This window comes from Choloepus didactylus, chromosome X (assembly GCF_015220235.1).
Source record: "Choloepus didactylus isolate mChoDid1 chromosome X, mChoDid1.pri, whole genome shotgun sequence".
Lineage (NCBI taxonomy): Eukaryota > Metazoa > Chordata > Mammalia > Pilosa > Megalonychidae > Choloepus > Choloepus didactylus.
The window spans coordinates 137,447,331-137,460,924 of record NC_051334.1 but is presented as its reverse complement, the minus strand read 5'-3'; the positions used below and the strand labels follow the sequence as shown (position 1 = coordinate 137,460,924).

General features: G+C 42.4%; 1 long non-coding RNA gene across 1 annotated transcript in view; it reads right to left on the bottom strand.

The window, feature by feature from the left end:
* Positions 1-13,594, bottom strand: part of LOC119522765 — a 159,122-nt gene that overhangs the window by 138,189 nt on the left and 7,339 nt on the right. Inside the window, exons 2-3 of the long non-coding RNA XR_005214516.1 lie at positions 7,938-8,141; positions 6,998-7,062 (exon numbers count right to left, since the gene is read on the bottom strand). This is a non-coding gene — a long non-coding RNA (uncharacterized LOC119522765). The remainder of the gene's footprint in view (positions 1-6,997; positions 7,063-7,937; positions 8,142-13,594) is intronic.

The window sequence follows — 13,594 nt, the reverse complement described above, 5'->3', positions numbered from 1 at the left end:
TTTTCTTAAGGGAGCTATGAGAGGTGAGATTGTCTTGTGTCTTTATACATCAAATGGCAAAAGAGACAATTTAGAAAAAAGGAAACGTGTATGATACCAGCACTCAAAATGAAAAACCATACTCTGAGTTTTAAAAACCAGAAGATTATGTTAAAATCTGGGCATTCAGTGACACATAATGAATACTTGAACTAAGCTTGGCTTCAGCTTAGCAGTCTTTCATGGTGAAGTGAGCCATATGGTCAAAAATAATTTGCGCATTACTTTTCAGTAGCCGAGTATGGCTTCATTCTTTATATGTGTGTGTGGCTTATTTCAGTTGATATTATAAGCCAGACACAAACTTAACTCTTTAATAAAAACTTTTGGGGACATACATGTCCCAATACAAGTGTACTGACTTTGAAGTTGTAAGGCAAACACAGGCTTAGATGCTTTCATAAAAAGTTTTTAGGCCTATATGTCTTAATACAAGTGGTTCATGAAAATTAGGATTTTGTGAACTGATTTTGATCCAGATTTATTTTTCAGGAATTAGGGAAAGTTCTGTAAGATTTTTATTGTTTTGTCCTCTTAAGATCTGTCTCTGGAACAAAAGAAAGACAGTGTACAATAACTGGTATATATTTTACTGTTTGAACAACTGTTGTCTTTAGTTACATGTTTCCTTTTTTCCATAGTCACCAAAGCTACATGGGATTGGTCAAGTCCTTTTTGAGATGCCTGTTAACAATGGAAGTATTGACTGGTAAATCCCAACTGCCCAGCTGGGGGTCACCAACCTGGGGGCTCTTTTGTAAGGATTTACTAAGTGTACGGTTATGAGAGAGTGACTGTGGATTTTAAACTTGAAACCTCTTCTCTATTAAGTTCACAAAAACTATCATTGATAAGCTGAATAGTTTTGCGTTGTTTCTTTCTTTTTTTTTTTTTTTGCGTTGTTTCTTTAAAACGAGAGATTCTACTTGTACTTTATAACATACCTCAAAGAAATTGACCAAAGTTGCTTTATAAAATATGTATGCTTGCAGAATTCAATTAGCAAAACTTGAGCCTGTTATGTAAGTTAAGTTTTAATAAAACATAAAAAAAAAAAAAAAAAAAAAAAAAAAAAAAAAAAAAAGTGTAGGAGAAATACCTGGGAATCCATGACAGCAAACCTACTTCCTAGTCAGGGCAGACATACTTGATTCGGAGTGGAGCTCCTGTCGAACATGTGTTTGCGTGTATGTGTGTGTGTATGTGTAAGAATGTGATTGTGTGTGCTTTAATGAGAGTGCTAAAACGGGTGGTGTCACCCAGACAAGGAGAGTGGTCACACAGAAGCATCTCAAACTCAAGTGCCCTTTGGGAGGCTCTCCAGAACCCCTCACGGATAACCGAGGCTGTATCAGGTATGGGCTTGAGACCTGAAGAGGCAGAGATGAGCTTAAAGAAGGAAAGGGCATTCCTTCCCATTGCCCTCCAGGCCCTGAAGTCATGTTGGGGATGGGGACCCAGACCCAAGGTGTCTGCCAATTCAGCTGCCCTGGCTCCTGTCACAATTGGGGTTGGGTCGTGGAGCACTGAAGACAGGCCTTTGCAGGAATGCACCAGACCTCCTGGGATGGGACTGCAAGTCCCGTTTCTTCACCCCAGGCTTCGTCCCCTTCCCCATTGGCTCCTCCTGATGAGTGCTGCTTCCCGCTGTAGCCGGCTGGCGACCCTGCCCAATTCCTTGGGCCCTTATGGCACCTGCCATACCAGTGCCAATTCTCCCTGAGCTGCACAGGGAATCACAAAGGGTCCACCTCCCACAAGGCCCAGAGCTGCTTTCCACTGCCCTATGCAGGGGAGGTCTTCTGTTGGTGCTCTCGGTGGCCCAGAGACACTCCCAGGGACCTGAGCCTCCCTTGGACGACCCACCCTATCCTAAGAGAAGGTGAGGCAGGTAACACTGCCAGGGTCCTTTGCTGTGGCTTCGTGGAAGCTGCCTCGCCAAATCCCACCCCAACATGGCAGCCACCGAGGCCCTGGCCTTGGCTTCCCGAGTCCCACAAGCCTGCACAGCAGGCTGCCCACACCTTGTCCTGCTGCCCAGCTCTGGGCCTTCAGATGCGGGACGAGGCCCAAGGACGCACATCTCTCATATCTCATGGGAGCCTGTGTCCTGCCTAGGACCCTGATTTGACTCCATTTCAAGGAATCTCCACAGAGCCTCAGGGAAGGTGCCATAGGATTTGAAAACAAGATCCTCTTGATGGCGGTGTTGCACCAGAAAAGCAAACCTGCCCTTCTCCCTGGACCCATCCCACCACCCTTTGAAAATGAAAAAACACCAACCAGTCCACAAGGGCACTACACAGAGGTGGCTGCTCTGCTTGGTCACATCTTAATTGCCCACCAGCACATATTCAAAACACCTCATGCCTGACCTGTCCCCGAGCCTGTATGTTTCAACTCCTACACAACAAGGGGGATGGCCCCCCAGCAAGGCCCATAGTTTCTGGCCCTCAACCAATCCTTGTCTTTCTCCCTGGCACTGCAGGTGACTTGGGTCCTGTAGCCTGGCAAGGAGTCTGGATGTACAAGTGGGCCTGGACACTCTTACAGCCTCTCCCAAAGAGCATCACCCATTCACCCCGACACACGAAGCCCAGCCCCCAAAACCTGCCCACCGATGCCTTGGGACCAGGGACACCGAGGCATGCTGACAGGTCCCTGAAAGGCCAGCTTGACTGTGAGGTCTCAAGGAGCCACACAGAGAGGGGCAACCAACATACACAGGGAGGAAAGGTTGAGGTGTCTGTGAAAGGGCAGGATAAGGAACCCGCACACCAGGCTTGGCACTCATGGTCACACTGCCTTTTCTTCACCCATGGTATGGATGTCTCAACCAGCGGGACAGCTGGTGGCCATCCCGTTCATGCCCTGTCTTGCCACTCGGCTAATGTCAATCTCCAGACACCTGGCCCCATCAAGCTTCGAAAGGAAGACAAAGTAGCATGAGTGCACCTGTGCCTCCATATGTTTCTTCAGTTTGCAAGCTTGGAAGCCCAACTCAATCTTAGACGTCTTAAACTTCTTTGACTTTTGCTTTCCTTTCCGCAAGACTGGGTAGAGTAGAAAAAGAATGGTTCCAAGGCATCCCAGGACTGCAACCGCTCACCCTTAGCATATGGCCAGAAAGGAAGGGAAAACAAATGCAAGAATAGGTAGACAGAGGAAACGAGACCCAAGGACAACGGATCTGACACCAAGAAGGCATCCCTGGGGAAACCAATGGAATGATGCCATGCCCCCAACCCGCCACGGGTCCCAGGTGCACTGTTTTGGGAACCATCAACCAAATCCTGCTTCCCTTCACTCTGTGTTCTTAGGTCTGAGCACAGCACAGTGGATCTCTCCAAAGACAGGACCGAAGTGATTTGGTACATTTTTGAAAATGGTTCCGAATCCCTATAGACACGCAGAGGCAAATGCAGAACAGACCCCTCCTCTGGTTCTCCAGCCTAGAGGGAGAGGCAAGTCACTGGTTGACAGAAGTCCTGCTTCTCTGTCCTCGGGGTATAGAACTAGGCCCAACGGGAAGGGTGTCCTTGCATAGGCACAAGGGGAAGGTCTATTCTGCCGAAATCCCTGCCCACACAGGCAGAGAGCGCTGGACGCGGATCCCTGCACACATATCCCTTGGACTCATGGAGGATAGTCCTTGTGGAAATTCAACACTTGAGGAAATTTTTCACTTTTTTCACTGCCCATCACGGGACCAGCATTTCCAAAGGACTCAGAGCTGCTCCAAGGGCACCATCAGAAGCCTGTCCAACAGTTGAAGAACAAGCCATCCCACAGCCACCACTGCAGCCTCCTTTTGTCTTTCCTGATTTTGCAATGCTACAAAGGGTGGAAGAGGACACCCCCGTGGTGAGAGTCTACTGCTCGGGTGGGATAGCACTTCTCTGTGACCTAGGTGGTACCATTCAATGCAGCCCAATGACCCTGTCCTCTGAATTGCAGTTTACCCAATCCATCCTCCATGAGATTTGTCTTCCAAACCATAGATCCACCTGACCCCCGCAGGTCTAGTGTGATTTTTGAGTCCCATCAAAGCAAAGAAATGATCCCATCTTGAAGAGCTAGCTATCCCCCCAAGCCACCATGGGAGACTTGCTTTGGCATTGCTACCAAGTTAAGTTTTAAGGTACCCCTGTGGATAGATTCCTCTAATTGGGTTCAAAAGGATTTCTCTGTGTCCTTTGTAGTGCAAGTCATTGTAGCTGAATGGCCGTTTGAATATCGCCATCTATTTTCCTGGTCATCAGGCAAGAAACATGTCCTCAAACCATGGCCCTGCTTCTCAGGTTTCACAATGTCTGACTGACTAACTTGCATTGCCTCTCCTTGTGCTTCCTACTCCCAAAAAAAGGGAGAAGAGTTGTGTATCCACCAATTTAAAATCTAGACTCCACTTTCCCATGGTATTCATATCCCACTTTTTCTGCTAGGCGAATGTACAATAAGAAATGTGCCCAGAGCCCTTGGCTGTAGCTCCTTGAGAGCTGATTCAGTAAGTCCTGACTAAACATGGCAGTCACCATAAACCCAGCATTGTCTTATTGTCTTATGCTCCTGGACACCGGGCTGCCCTTGCTTTGTCCTGCTGCCAGGTTCTGGAACTTTCATGGCAGGAGGTGGCTGAAGGCCCAACTTCTCCAAGCCTCAGTGGATCTCTTACTCTTATCTGTCGCTGTCCTTTGTTTTGTTTGGACCTTGAGTTTATTCATTTGCATGGCCTCCCCAGGAGGGCAGAGGGTAGATGCCATAGGATAATGAAACATCTTTCACTTGAAGGCAGTATTGCACCAGAGAGGCACACTTGCTATTCCACCATTCTTCTCCCTCTGCCCTTTGACAAGGAAAAAATACCAACCAGTGTCCAACCTCACTACAGCCCGGCAGCCCCTAAGGTTGGACACTTTCCAAGAGGCAGCTCCTATATCTTTTGACCCCATCACACAGGGCCTACTCCCAGGTGGTGTGTGTTTGGCCTCCTACCCAGTAAGAGGGATGGCGCCCTCCATGTCTCTATCCCTGGCACTGTAGGCAGCTTGAGTCCTCTATCCCTAGACGGCGCAGGTGGCCCCAACACCTCACCAACAACCCTCTCCCACACACTGCCCGTGGGGGGACATGGTTATTGGGACATTCTGATGATCTAAAATCTAGAGATTCCATAAATATACCCCTTGAACATGAGTTTATGCTCAGTTTGAAGTTAATTTTTTTGAGTTATTTTTCAATTGCAATATGTTGAGATCACTTTTCCTTGGTTTTTGCTTAGCTTTCACAGGCACCTAGGACTCTTTATACCCACCCAGTTGTACTCCTTCAACATCCAAGTTAAGTGTCATGGGAAAAACTGCCTATACTACTTGTTTTCATGATATTTCTCATTGACTTTTGCCTATTGCTTTCAGAATTGGTGGCATTCAAGTTCTCACCCCAAGGTTTCTAGTGTCAGGCTGTATTCTTTCATGGTGCGTATTCTGAAGCTTCCACAAACTTTGCACCAATGTTTCAAAGAGATTTGTAAGACATGCAGCCTTTGGGCTTTATCTCTATGTTACCTAGTACCTACACTTCTCTAAGACTGAAATTCAGTATTAACTCATAGATTCACGAACGTCCTCTTGATGGCATGTTCACTCTGCTAATGCCAACCCTTCCTTTCTTATTCCCTGTTCCTTCTCCCTTTCCTTAGAAGAGTACACCATTCTGGCCATCTTTCTAAATTTTGTATTCTCAATTTATGGACCAGTACGAGCAAACTGCTTACATTTTATTTCTGTTCCTTGCTTTGTCAAGAGATACTTACAGATTTAAAGAGATTTGTATAATTTTCCCTTCTACCCGTTCTACCTCCATCACCATTAATATTCCAACAATAGGTTAGTACCACATCCTCACTGTCCTAGTTGAGGGCCATGGTTCAGTGAGCTTGTGTCCAAAGAGAAGAGAAACTGATGGATAGAACAGGTAGGGAGAGCCCAACACAAATCCCATAGGGAAAGACCTTGAAGACCCAGTTCTCCTCAAAGGGAGTCGAACAGTCACTCCCCTTTTTGGTTGGGACTTCTTCCCGTGTGTGGTGGGGAGTCAATGGTCATCTTACTGTCAGTTGGCCTCAACTGAATGACCACCAAACACCTTCCACTCTCCATTTCACTGTAGGACACGAAACTGTACCTATACCCTTAGATTTACAGAGATTATCTGTATGCTCAGTCAAGCATCTCCTATTTTGTGTTACACAATCAGAATGTTGCACGAGATCCTTTTCTACCACAGTTGAGACTCACCTGTGATGGTTAAGTTCATGTGTCAAGTTGACCAAGGTATGGTATCCAATTGTTTGTTCAAGCAAGCACTGACATGATTGTTACTAGGAGGATAATTTGTGGATTCCTATCATCAGTAAGTTGATTGCATTTATGGATGATTACATCTACAATTAAACTAAGGAGATTGCCTTCAAGAATGAGAGAAGTTCTGTCCAATCAGTGAGGTCTTAAAAGAAGTAATGATTTCAGCAGTCAGAAGAGAGGACATTCACCTCTACTTCAGCCAGTCAGCTTCTCCTGAAGAATTCATCAGAATCCCACATCGGAGTTTCCAGCTTACTAACTGCCCTACTGAATTTAGATTTGCCCATCTTCACAGTCATGCGAGCCAATTCCTATTAAAAAACCTCATGATATTTACATTATATATATGCATACATATATACATATATACACACACACACACCATCAGTTCTTTAGTTCTTTTTCCTTAGAGAACTCAACCTAATATAACATATAATGTTATACCATTATCCCTACGCCATAAATCTATATTGGGAGTCTCTCACTTGAGGATTGTTGGAATACCAGAAATTACTGCATTTTTAAAATCTGAGAATTATTGTTATTTACAACTTATTTTTAGAAAACAAGATTTATAGAAAAAGTGTACACACCTGTAACACCATCGCTTAGCCATCACCAGCCTTCACAATTTCCTTTCTTTCCCATTCTCTTTCTTCTGCAACAAGATACAGATATATCATAGACTCAAAGTGGGATGGCCATTCATAATACATATGAACTGGATATCACAAAACTCTGTTTATCACCTATACCCATTTCCTTTAAATTATTTGAGACTTCTTTTGGTTTTTTTATTTTCCACTGAGCTTTTGTCTTTCACGTATCATTGAAATCTCTCCTTTTAAAACAGTTATGCAACATAGCTCTCTCTATACAACCTGTCCTCACCTGTACATCCAACACTTGAAGAGAGTGACAGACAAAAGTTGGCAGTGTACAACCCTTTTTATCAACACAGATTCTGTTATATTTCCACTGGAAAATATAGAAATAGAATTTCTGGTTTAACATTTCATCTAATGCTACTGGGTAAACAATAATTTATTACTAAAGTGTTTTACAAAAATCATATTTCTTCATCTTTCGGTACTTACAAAAACATAATTCAAGGATGATGTAGAACAAAAAAACAGATCACCTTCTGTGAAAGCTGAGGGTGTCTATCCCCTGAAATCTGTCCTCTGAAACAACCACTATCACTACTTTGGTCTTTATACTCACAAAACTTTCCTCTAGGTCTCTCTGAGTCTGAACATGTATGTGGTTGAATATATATGAATATATTCACAACAATGTTTCTTCCACCGTTAACATAAATAGCCTTAATATTCCCCCAGCTTGACTAAACTTGAGGCTTCTTCCTGAGGCTAGGCCCCTGACCTTCCTTTCACCCTGGCCCTTACAGATCAAGTTGGAACCTCTTCCATCAGGCCTTCACAGTAAACTCGGCAGATAGCACCATGTGACTGAACCATCCCATTGCATGACCTCCCCCAAATGCCTCCAGTACTTTTACACAAGTTCACTCACCCTTACATACTCTGCTTCAGTGGAGCTGAGTTCAGACTTAGTTCTGGTCTCTCTCCCCTAGGGCAATAGCCTTGAATATATAGTGCCTTCTTAACATGGTCTGGTGAAATTTTCTTCAACACCGTACATGGAATACTAGACTTTCAACTGATCAGCAGCTCATTTTACTCAATGACAAATGGGAATTGGCTGTCTCCATTAATGCTGCAGAGAGATAAACAATATACTTTTATAAGGGGAAAGAGTATTTATTCTATTGTATGGCCACATTACAATAGATACAATGAATCATCCCTAGCTCCAAATTTGTACTATAGGTGGACCAGAAAAACAGACAAACAACATCTTACCTATGCGGTTATTCATTGTCTCATAGTTTGCATTTTTTAAAATGCAGAGAGGAAAACCAAACTGTTTAATGAGAAGGGACACCTAACATATGGCCCTACCCAATGTCTCCCCACACATGTAGGACTCTTAAACAGTTGTTAAAAAGAAAATGAAAAGGACAGAGGAAGATGGTTTCTCTCTAGAAACATAAAGTCCAGGGTACATGCAATTTTGTGAAGGCAGCAAAATGTAGAAGAGAATATAGCATGTGGTGTTTTTGGTGTCCAAAAAGGGGCTAAGTGAAAACATTTATCTTTGTTTGCTTTCATCTGCATCAAACACTAGAAAGAAATCCCAAACATCTGACTAACTCTAAGGGGAAATACATTTTGCATGAAAAGCTGTCTGAAATCAATATATTATATACAGAAAAGAACCCCCATACTCCTCTTTAAAATAAGCAGCAATAACATTTTTTATTTTTTATTTTATCTATTTCCTTGCCTACATATTTCTGTATAGGCATACCTTGGAGATATTGCAGGTTCAATTCCAGACCACCACAATAAAGTGAATATAATGATCAAGTAAGTCACCTAAAATATCTGGTTTCCCAGTGCATATAAAAGTTATTTTTATACTATACTACAGTCTATGAAGTGTGCAACACCATTATGTCTAATAAATGTACAGACCTTAATTATAAAACACTTTAGTACTAAAAAAATGCTAACCACTGATACTGCCAAAAAACACGGTTCTAAATAGTCAGGCCTGCCTGATCCTGCATCAAACAAACAAGTCTCTTTGCTTTGGTAAGAAGGTGAGTTTATTGAAGATGCATCAACAAGGAACTGGAGGGAAAAAAAAAAAGCTTTCCAAGACCAGTTCAAACTGAGAAGAGTTGTTTGGGCTTTTATAACCCAAAACAGACAAAAAAAATGGCCAGAATCCAGAAGAAAGCAGAAGGGGGGAAAAAAATAGAAGAGAGAAAGCTTTTGGTCACATCTCTTGTTACCTTGAAGCCCTCCCCTCATTCAGGCTTGTTTTTCAAGAAAATACTGATTATAAGAACATATGGTTACATCCCTTGTATCCTACTGCACGCAATGCTGGGAAAGTTCCTGGGAACAGAGAATAAGTTTTTTTGTTGTTGAGATTACAGCAACAGCAGACATGAGTAGTGAAGGGTCAGAGAGATGTGGTATTGCTAGCTTACAAGATGCAGGGGGTGGGGGGACCATGAGCCATATATGGGTCACCTCAAAAGCTGGAAAAGGGAAACAAACAGATTTCCCTTAGAGCCTTCAAACAGAAATGCAGCCATGCTAACACCTTAATTTTAGACCAGTGAGACCTGTGAGACTTCTAGTATAAAAGTGCAAGAATATAAATTTGCATTTTAAAGACATTTCTCATTGGTGATAATGTGCTGCAGCAAGAATAGGAAATTAATTTCCCACATATACAAAGTATGTTTGCCAAACACAATGGAAATCAAATTAGAAATAAAAAACTGAAGGACTTTTGATAAATTCACAAAAAGCGGGAATTAAATAATACACACCAGAATAACTAATGGGTGAAAGAAGAAATTACAAATAAATTAGGAAATACTTTGAGATTAATGACACAAAAATATAACATACCAAAACCTACAGGATGCAATGAAAACAATGCTCAAGGGAAATTTACAGCTGTAAACACATTAAAAAAGAAGAGAAATCCCAAATCAACAACCTAACTTTACCCTTTAAGGAACAAGGAAAAAAAAAGCAAAATAAACATAAAGCAAGCAGAAAAAATGAAATGATAATGATTAGAGCAGAGGTAAGTGAAATAGACAACTAATGAAACCAAAGGTAAGTTTTTGTGAAGATCAATACAAATGAAAAGCATTTAGGTAGACTGAACAGAAAAAAAAACTCAAATTGCTAAAATCAAAAATGAAAAGTAGGGACATTACAACAGATCGTACAGAAACAAAAGTATAGGAGAATACTATGAACAACTGCACACCAATAAATTAGATAACATAGATGGAATGTACAAATTCCTAGAAACACACAAAGTACCAAAAACTTGTCAAAGAAAGAGAAAATCTGAACAAACAGTAAAGGAGGAAAGAGATTGAACCAGTAATCAAAAACCTTTCAACAAAGAAAAGTCTCTTTTCTTCCCTGGTGAAGTCAACCAAATGTTTAAAAAATAATTAACACAAATCCTTCTCAAACACTTCCAAAAAATAGAAAAGGAAGGAACAAAACACTTCATAACTATTCCTATGAGTTACCCAGATACCAAGGCAGATAAAGACATCACAGGAAAAGAAAACTATAGGCCAAAATCCCTTATGAATAAAGAGGCAAAAATCCTCATCAAAATACATGTAAATCAAACCCAGCAACACATTAAGAGGATTAAGACCAAGTAGGATTTATCCCAGGAATGCAAGGGTGATTCAACATTGCAAATGTACCCAGTGCCACTGAATGTAACTTGAAAATGGTTAATTTTATGTCATGTGAATTTTGCCTCAATTAAAAAATTAGGATTAGAAAAAGAAAACAAATAGACTTGAAAACAACACAACTGAGTATATGATACAGAAAGCCTCCCAAATCAGTGGGAGCAAACATGACCTTGGAACAAAGGGGTGACCATCTAGAAAAGGGCTCTTGGTTCCATACCTCACATACTTAACCAGGGTAAACTGTACATGGATACAAGAATTAAAGGTACAATGAAAAGAATCATAAGGTTCCTAGAAGAAAGCTTTTCTACTTTTTACTAAAATCCAGAGCCTATCAGCGAAAACACAGATGAATGTGAACACGTAAAATTCACGATGGTAAAGAAAAAAAAACATTATCAATGTCAGAAAAGGATGACAAATGGAAAAAAATATTTCCAACTCACATCACTCAACTTCCTAATACATTATAAGCCAGCTCCTAGAAATCAGTTAAAAAAAAGAGCAGCAACCCAATAAAAAACATATTAACACTGCATAAAGAAAGTCAAAGGATCCTTAAATATATGAACAGATTCCTCAGCCACTCATATGGGAAATGCAAACAAAATTTATTCTTGTACAATTCCTTACACATCATGAGCCAACTTTGTCCTTTGTTCATTTCTATAAATGTAATGACACAATGAACATTTTCTCCAGATTTGTCCAGGCACTGAACAGGATGTGACGTTTCTCATAAATAGCAAATATGAAGGAAATGGATATTACCTTGAGCTGCCAAGGTACCAGACAACAGCCATCCTTTAACGTGTGAAATTCAATTGGTCAAGATGGCTAATGGCCCACTTCATTCAGGACATGTAACCTCTTGGAATGTAGCCACCTGCAAAGTTTCAAATCAAAAGGAGCACAACGACTTCTGAAAATGAACCTTGGTTAAACAAGTCCCATCACCCCCTTTAAAAGGACTCCTATCGGCATCCCCTTATGATTTTTCTTAAATAAACAGATGTTGATTTACAGGATGGAATAGTTTGCCAGGCCAGTCCTTGGTACTAGGCTGCAAGATCACCAAGAAAGTTTATCAGGAATAAAGAGAAGAATTTAGTCAAATCCAACCACAAAGCACACCTATTCTTTCATGGTCCTTAGAAGGAGCACAGTCCATTACAGGAAATGTTATTTTTCTCTATGGTTAATACAGAACATATTATTTTTCTGTTCGTAAATTCAGGAAAGCCCAGTCCTTAGCAGTGTGGTTGTGCACTTTAGCACCACACAACCAAAACCAAAGACCTTCTGTTTGGGTTAATGGAAAAGTTCTGGTAAGGGGTGGCAGTGAGGGTAGCACAGCATTGTGCATGGGATTAATCCACTGAATGGTAGGTATCCTTGGGAGTGGTTGGGATGGAAAAGTTGATGTTGTATACATATTTACACTTTTAAAAAAGCAATTGAAGAGACAATAACAATGAAATGCAATCCAAGATCCAGGACTGGATTTAATAATGGAGGAGGAAAGATACAAAAGCACATCAGAGGCGGGGCAAGATGGCAGACTGGTGAGCTGTAAGTTTTAGTTACTCCTCCAGGAAAGTAGGTAAAAAGCCAGGAACTGCGTGGACTGGACACCACAGAGCAATCTGTCTTTGGGCATACTTCATACAACACTCATGAAAACGTGGAACTGCTGAGATCAGCGAAATCTGTAAGTTTTTGCGGCCAGGGGACCCGCGCCCCTCCCTGCCAGGCTCAGTCCCGGGGGAGGAGGGGCTGTCAGCTCCGGGAAGGAGAAGGGAGAACTGCAGTGGCTGCTCTTATCGGAAACTCATTCTACTGATTCAAACTCCAACCATAGATAGACTGAGACCAGACACCAGAGACTCTGAGAGCAGCCAGCCCAGCAGAGAGGAGACAGGCATAGAAAAAAAACAACACGAAAAACTCCAAAATAAAAGCAGAGGATTTTTGGAGTTCTGGTGAACACAGAAAGGGGAAGGGCGGAGCTCAGGCCTTGAGGCGCATATGCAAATCCCGAAGAAAAGCTGATCTCTCTGCCCTGTGGACCTTTCCTTAATGGCCATGGTTGCTTTGTCTATTAGCATTTCAATAACCCATTAGATCTCTGAGGAGGGCCTTTTTTTTTTTTTTAAATCCTTTTTTCTTTTTCTAAAACAATTACTCTAAGAAGCCCAATACAGAAAGCTTCAAAGAATTGCAATTTGGGCACGTCAAGTCAAGAGCAGAACTAAGAGAGCTCTGAGACAAAAGGCAATAATCCAGTAGCTGAGAAAATTCACTAAACAACACAACTTCCCAAGAAAAGGGGGGTGTCCGCTCACAGCCACCATCCTGGTGGACAGGAAACACTCCTGCCCATCGCCAGCCCCATAGCCCAGAGCTGCCCCAGACAACCCAGTGTGACGGAAGTGCTTCAAATAACAGGCACACACCACAAAACTGGGCGTGGACATTAGCCTTCCCTGCAACCTCAGCTGAATGTCCCAGAGCGGGGAAGGTGGAGCAGTGTGAATTAACAAAGCCCCATTCAGCCATCATTTGAGCAGACTGGGAGCCTCCCTACACAGCCCAGCAGCCCAGAACTGCCCTGGGGGGACGGCACTCACCTGTGACATAGCACAGTCATCCCTCAACAGAGGACCCGGGGTGCACGGCCTGGAAGAGGGGCCCACTTGCAAGTCTCAGGAGCCATACGCCAATACCAAAGACTTGTGGGTCAGTGGCAGAGACAAACTGTGGCAGGACTGAACTGAAGGATTAGACTATTGCAGCAGCTTTAAAACTCTAGGATCATCAGGGAGATTTGATTGTTAGGGCCACCCTCCCTCCC